At 33.2% G+C, this 6770-nt stretch overlaps 1 pseudogene across 1 annotated transcript; it reads right to left on the minus strand.

Annotated features, from left to right (window-relative positions):
* Nucleotides 1–820: 820 nt before the first annotated feature.
* On the minus strand, nt 821–6395 carry LOC148932568 (beta-glucosidase 40-like; annotated as a pseudogene). Its single transcript, XR_016135944.1, has 12 exons — nt 6147–6395; nt 4066–4133; nt 3917–3975; nt 3607–3682; nt 3443–3514; nt 2802–2889; nt 2458–2713; nt 2115–2230; nt 1697–2045; nt 1524–1626; nt 1187–1295; nt 821–1112 (listed from the first exon to the last, which is right to left on the minus strand). The product of XR_016135944.1 is annotated as a beta-glucosidase 40-like (transcript).
* Nucleotides 6396–6770: the final 375 nt, after the last annotated feature.

Below are 6770 nucleotides of genomic sequence, written 5' to 3' on the forward strand. Positions count from 1 at the left end.
AGGGAAGAAAGTTCATTTAGTGATGTGCATTTAGTGTTATTTGCAACTGGCTTTAGAATTCAATCACAATGATTATTGAGGAATTGAAGAACAAATTAAGGCTTGGTGTTTCAAGATTCTTGATATCATGATATGCAAATGAATGAATGATGTTGTTGCAAAAACTGAACTTTGTATTTCTATGATCAAGCACTAAGTTTGAGCATTATATGTTCTTGATCATGTTTGGTCAAATAACATATAAAAAAAACTATAAATTTTTTTATTTCAAAATAATTTACTTTTTATAAGAGGAAAAAGACAGTAAATACGATAACTTTCAGTGAAGTATTGGGTTAGTTGATTATCGGGGATGCCGTTGCTCAACTTAAACGGAGTGTTAGAAATTTGTAAATTGTTCTCTATCTAATTTGATACTACAAACTAGAGATATCTGAAATTGTTCAATCTGAGGGGGAATGTATTAGGGGTTATACTTTAGTTTTAGAGTTCTTTTAGGGGTTAATTAGAGATTTTAAAACTATTCTCTATCTAATTTAATACTCATTTCGTCAGCCATTTATAATCTCATTTTGAGTCAATATAGGTTTTAAGAACTTGTACGACTTTGTGAAGAAATAAAAAAATTGAGTTAGTGGAATATGGACTTCACTTTTATATGTTTGTTTTATAAAAGAATGTGAGTGTAATGAGTTAGTTGAAATGTGGATCCACTTACGTAAAACGGAAAACAAAAAAAAGCAAATGGAATTTTAAATCACGGATATCCAAAAATGGTAAAATGAGACTTTAAATCGCGGGTAGAGGTGGCACAAACCGGAAATATTTGAAATTCACTTTAAAATCACACAATACAATTATTTAATAAATATGTAATGAGGTAAACACATAGAATATGGTTATTTCTGAGTATAGCAAATGAGTTACTAGTTTAACATTTTCACTATGTTTTAAGGAAATTTTTGAACCATGCAACAGAATCCTTGGGATATCTCTGATTGTTGTGTTTGTAATCAACATAGTAGAGCTCAAATCTTGAAGTGTATCCTGCTCCCCATTCCCAATTATCCAGCATCGACCAAACAAAGTAGCCTTTCACATTGCATACATCTCTGCTCAACAATAAACACTTTCATTTCTAAATATTCTAAGCAAAAAACAAGTGAGAGAGTTCAAAGATGCCTACTTTATAGCCTCATTTAGGCTTGTCAAGTAACCTTGGTGATACTTGATCTTCTTCACATCCTTCAGAGCTTCCTTGATGGATGTAAACAGGTTGTTTCCATCGTCCATTCCTGTGTTTAAAACATGTGAGAATGACAGCACAACCATGTTGGGTACAAACCCATCCCACATCGGACGAGTGAGGGAAGTTGAAAGCAGTATATAAGTGTTGTCCAACCCCAATTAGTTTGAGACCTTGTGGGAATGACCTTAAAACAAATTTGTGCGAGTCTGACCCAAAGCGAACAATATCAAACTAATGTACAGTCGACGAGGAACTAAGAGAGTTTTGCACCCACCATTCTCTGTGATGATCACTGTGGGGTTCCCATACTCCTTCCTGATGTGATTCATCAAGCTTCTTATCCCGTCGGGAACAATGTACAGCAACACGGAATTCGCCTGCAATCGACATTCATAAGTTTTCGTATTTTTCCTTCCATTCCATTTTTTGATGATTCTGCATACTTACCCTTTCATACATGGGCTTTCCCAACGCAATGGCTGCAAAACAGACCAAGAGGTGAAAATGAAAATGAGGCTCGTCGAATGCAACAACGATGATGATGATGATGATGGATTAGACAAACAACATAAGGAATGTGATGGCACCGGAGTCTGCAAGGGAGTCATTGAGCAAGACACCAATGATGTTAGTGGTGTTTTTCTTTGCATACCATGTTGTGTAGTGGTTTATGCCTATGAAGTCGTACGCGCCCCTGAGCATCGTGGACTGCTCCTTGCTGAATCTTGGCAGCCTCTCGCGGACTCTGCTTCTCATTGAACTTGGATAGTCCCCTTTGATCAGAGGCTCCAAGAACCTACATTATTTCATCATTAAACAAAACTAGTAATCCTACAAGGAAAAAAAAACAGTTGATTATCCTAACCATCCCAGGCTGAAGTCTATTGCGTTTCGTGTGGCTTGGATGTCGCCTTGAGAGGAAGAAGCTGGCTCGAACCAGAACGTGTCCAATGATATCCCTATTCTTCCTTTTTGTTTTGGCTGCAAAAAATCATGATTTTGTTGAGAGAAACAACCCTTTACCTCTAATGCACCAGTTTAGTTGGCGGGGATTCTCTGATGTGCAATTTTGCACTGATGTTACTCACATATGAATCAAAAAATCAAATAAATAAAATAAAAAGAATAAAATAAATATATATTATTTTATTATTGAATTAGAAACAGTAGGGGTTGCTGTGCAAATTGCACAGCAAGGGTTTAGTTACCTGGAACTTTTTCTTGTAGGCATCGACTGCAGACGCATGCGCGAGGAGGAGGTTATGTCCGACAATGTAGGGCTTGGTGGCAGAGTTCCCGGCCCTACAGAATGCATGGAGAAGGATGGAGCACTGCCCGGATGGGAACAACCCCACATCGTAGCCTTGAACCGTGAAGGTGTGAGGCTCATTCAAGGTGATCCAATTCTTCACCTTGTCTCCATATTCCTTGAAGCATGTTTCAGCATATGCAGTGTAATCATTTCTATGATGCCAAAAACAAAACATAAAAAGTCACACTTCACAATCACAAGTTGTGTGCATATGGGAAAAAGAGATGTCAGTTTGATTACATTATTTGAGGGTTGAGGAAACCATTTTATTCGTCTTGAAGCTGCTGAGGGAGATCCCAATGGAATAGTGTCACATATGGTTGGATACCTAAATGTTTATTACATAAAGAAAATTAACTCACATAAATCTGATGTTGTATCACTCAGTAATTGTTAGTTACTCCTCATTAAATGTCACATATTTGACGCTGCGGGTTTTAAAAAAATGTTTTGAATTTTTGTTAGTAAAAGTGGCAGAAAAAATTAGTGGAATGCAGTTCCTACTTTTATATACTCCCTCAGTCCCATAAAAATATGGACATTTGGGACGACACGAGAAATAATGCACAATCGATAAAGTTAAGAGAGAGATAAAACGAAAAAGTAATTATAGTATTGTTAGTGGAGAATAGGACCCACCTTATTAGAGAGAAATAAGTTACCAAAAATAGAATGTAATATTTTTATGGGATATCCCAAAATGGAAAACGTTATTATTTTTATGAGATATGGAGAGTATTAGTTTTATAATAAAATGTGAGAGATAATGAGTTAGTGGAATGTGGCACTACCAAAAATGGTAAAACTGAAATGAGACATCTATTGGAGCCGTCCAAATAGGAAAATATATGACGTTTAATGAGAATAGGAGGGAGTATTACCTTGTGCTAATAAGGCATTGATGAATTTGTGGTAATGACCTATTCCAGCTTGGTTGATTTCTCCTGACCCATCTGATTACAAATTAATACAGATTAATTAACACAACCTATATATTTCTTTTTCTTAATTCAATTTTTTTTGTTAGTGAAAAAAGCTTATTTACTCGGATAAATTCTGGACCATGCAATGGAAAATCTGTAGGCATCCATTCCTAGATCCTTCATTCTATGAATATCTTCCTGTAATGTATAAAAAAATTATATACATGAATATATTTATTTAAATATTGTGATCAATATACGATTTAATTATATATTCTAAACTCAGTGAAAACTATACTAGTGTGCATGTAAACAATGTTGTTTACATATAATTCGAGTGAACATAAGTAGAAATGAGGAAATGTTATGGCAATTTCAAATTTATGGATGCATATAAGAGGAAAAATCTTAGTTTGATAAGATAAAACTTACATCATAGCGATGGTATTGATCATCTGCTACGTCAGCATTGCTAAAATCTATAACTTTGCCTGAGATAAACAAACGCAATTCATAATTAACAAAAATATGATACTAGCATAATTTCAAGATTGTTTATTTTAATTAAATGATTTTTTTACCGAATTCATGCGAAAAACTTGTCCCAGATTATTTGACCCCTTCCATCCTCCTTAACAGCTCCTTCGTACTGAAATAATAATAATAATAATAATAATAATAATAATAATAATAATAATAATAATAATAATAATAATAATAATAATAATAATAATAAAAAGTAAATAAATGGTACCCTCCTTTTATAAAAAGGTGTCCTATTAATAACCTAAATGTTATATTTTTCAGATCATAATTTATCAGAACCTTGGCATGTCTTAAAGATCCAAATCAAAGTTTGCATATATTAATTTGTACGTGGTTTCAAAGTTTGTTATCATACTAGCACATATTAATTTGGATAAAATAATTTAAATTTGGATAAATTATAAAATAGAGCAAAAAATATTAATCAACTCTTATCGTGAAAGAAACGTTTTCGTGTGACAAATAAACTTGTAAGTAATGTAGTAAAAGCCAAAGGACGTAGCTAGAAAGATAAAACCATCTATCAAGTAATTTAATTTGATTGGAATATTTTTAAACATACAATAAGTCACGTGATCTATTTTTCTATTGAAATTTGCATCATTCATCCATAGTTTATTCCAAACTCGATCTTTATTACTACCTCGTCCCTGAAAATTTATTCCATTTTTCCATTTTTGTCCGATCCTCCAAAATTTATCCTATTTCATTTTTGTTAGTTTTGGTATTAAACCCCATATTCCACTAACTCATTCCTACCCTGAAAATTTATTCCATTTTTCCATTTTTGTCCGATCCTCCAAAATTTGTCCTATTTCATTTTTGTTAGTTTTGGTATTAAACCCCATATTCCACTAACTCATTCCTATCCAGATTTTATTATAAAACTAATATATAAAAGTAGGATTCACAATCCACTAACATTTTTAACTCACTTTCTATTACATTTTTTAAAACACGAATTGAAACAAATTTTAGGGGACGAAGGGAGTAATAAAACCCCGATTAAAACAAATTTTGGGGGACGGAGGGAGTAATTAGTAATTAGCAGTTACACTTAGGGATGTCAATGTAGCCCGCAACCCGTGGGCCGGCCCGAATAGCCCGCCAAATTTACAGGGTTAGGGCTAAAAATTTCAAGCCCGATAAAATTACAGCCCGATTAGCCCGCACCTGATTAACCCGCAACCCGTTAGGGCCAGACCCGTAAACCCGATGGGCTGGTCCGAAAACCCGATAAAATTTCTATCGTTCTATTTGTTTGACTCTAATTCGACACTTCATTGGTTATTTTATAATATAGATTACTAAAAAATAACTTTTATTTTTATATATTAAATATATAAATTATATGTTAAATTTTTATTAACATATTAATAGATATATAAACTAGAAACTTCAAATTCACTAAAAAATATATTTAAATTTCTAAAACATGCTTTAAAATTTCTTGATGTTTATGTTTTATATTACATAAATATCAAATATTAGTATTTGATCGTGTTTATGTTTGAGTTTAAGCATATATATCAAATTTATCATGATTAAATATTTTACTTTCTATAAATATAACTAATTTTCACTATTATTTATAGGATTGAACGCATGTTAATTTTATCGGTAGCAACCCGATTAGCCCGTTGGGCTAGTCCAAAACCCGAGCTTTTAGGGTTAGGGTTGAACTCTTGTAACCCGAAAAAATCACAGTCCGATTAGCCCGCACCCGATTGACCCACAATTCGAATAGGATTGGCCGAAACCCGATGGGCTGGCCCGATTGACATCCCTAGTTACACTACTATTCTATTTTCTTTCCTGTTTCAATCAAAGTTATGGCTTAAATTAATTAAGCTATCAATTAATTAAGTTGATAACTGCAAAATTTTCACCTAAAGTAAAGGGAGAATAAAGTGGAAAATGAAAACGATAGAGAGATGAAGTATGTCTGGAAAAATGTGTTGACTTTTGTTAAAAACGGAAATAACTCTATTATTATGGAACATACAGAAATGACAAAATGACTCTATTACTATGGAACAAAGAGAGTATAACAGAGGATGGGATATTATAGATGATGATAACATAAATAAAATGATTTTAAAAGGGAGAGACAGACCTGAAAAGCTGATGATGCAGTCCCAAAAACAAAGCCCTTCGGGAAGCTTTCTCTACTAATATTCTGGCCAAAGCATGCCGGAATTCTGACAGCCGCCAAAGCTATCACCAAAACCAAACAATCCATCCCCAATTTCTTCATCCTCACATAAAAAAGAGTTTGTTCTTGCTCCTACAAGGCTTGTTTAAATACTACTAAATGGATAAATAGGAAAAGTTTGGGATTATGAAAAAATTCTTAAGATTTTTGTGTGAGAAAGAAGGTTGGTGTTGCCTTAGATTCTCTTTCCCATTATATGTAATGGGAATCGCCTCTATATTGATTTTTTTACCTTTTTTATAAGCATGATTTTGTATTGAATTAAAATTATTAATTTCCAGATATCTCCCGCTTCTTCTCCTAACCAACACAATACTATTTTATTGCAATAGCTACATATTAGGAGCATATACGACGATAATGCTCCCTCCCTCGTCCTTAAATTTTGTCACATTTTAATTAGACACGAGTTTTAAGAAATATAATAGAACGCGAGTTAAAAAAGTAAATGGATAGTGAATCCTATTTTTATATATTAATAAAATGTGAATTAAAATAAGTTAGTGGAATATGAGACCCAATACC

The sequence above is a fragment of the Salvia hispanica genome, chromosome 2 (assembly GCF_029641045.1).
Source record: "Salvia hispanica isolate PSC_SH4W2 chromosome 2, Shi_PSC_v1, whole genome shotgun sequence".
In the NCBI taxonomy this organism is placed as follows: Eukaryota; Viridiplantae; Streptophyta; class Magnoliopsida; order Lamiales; family Lamiaceae; genus Salvia; species Salvia hispanica.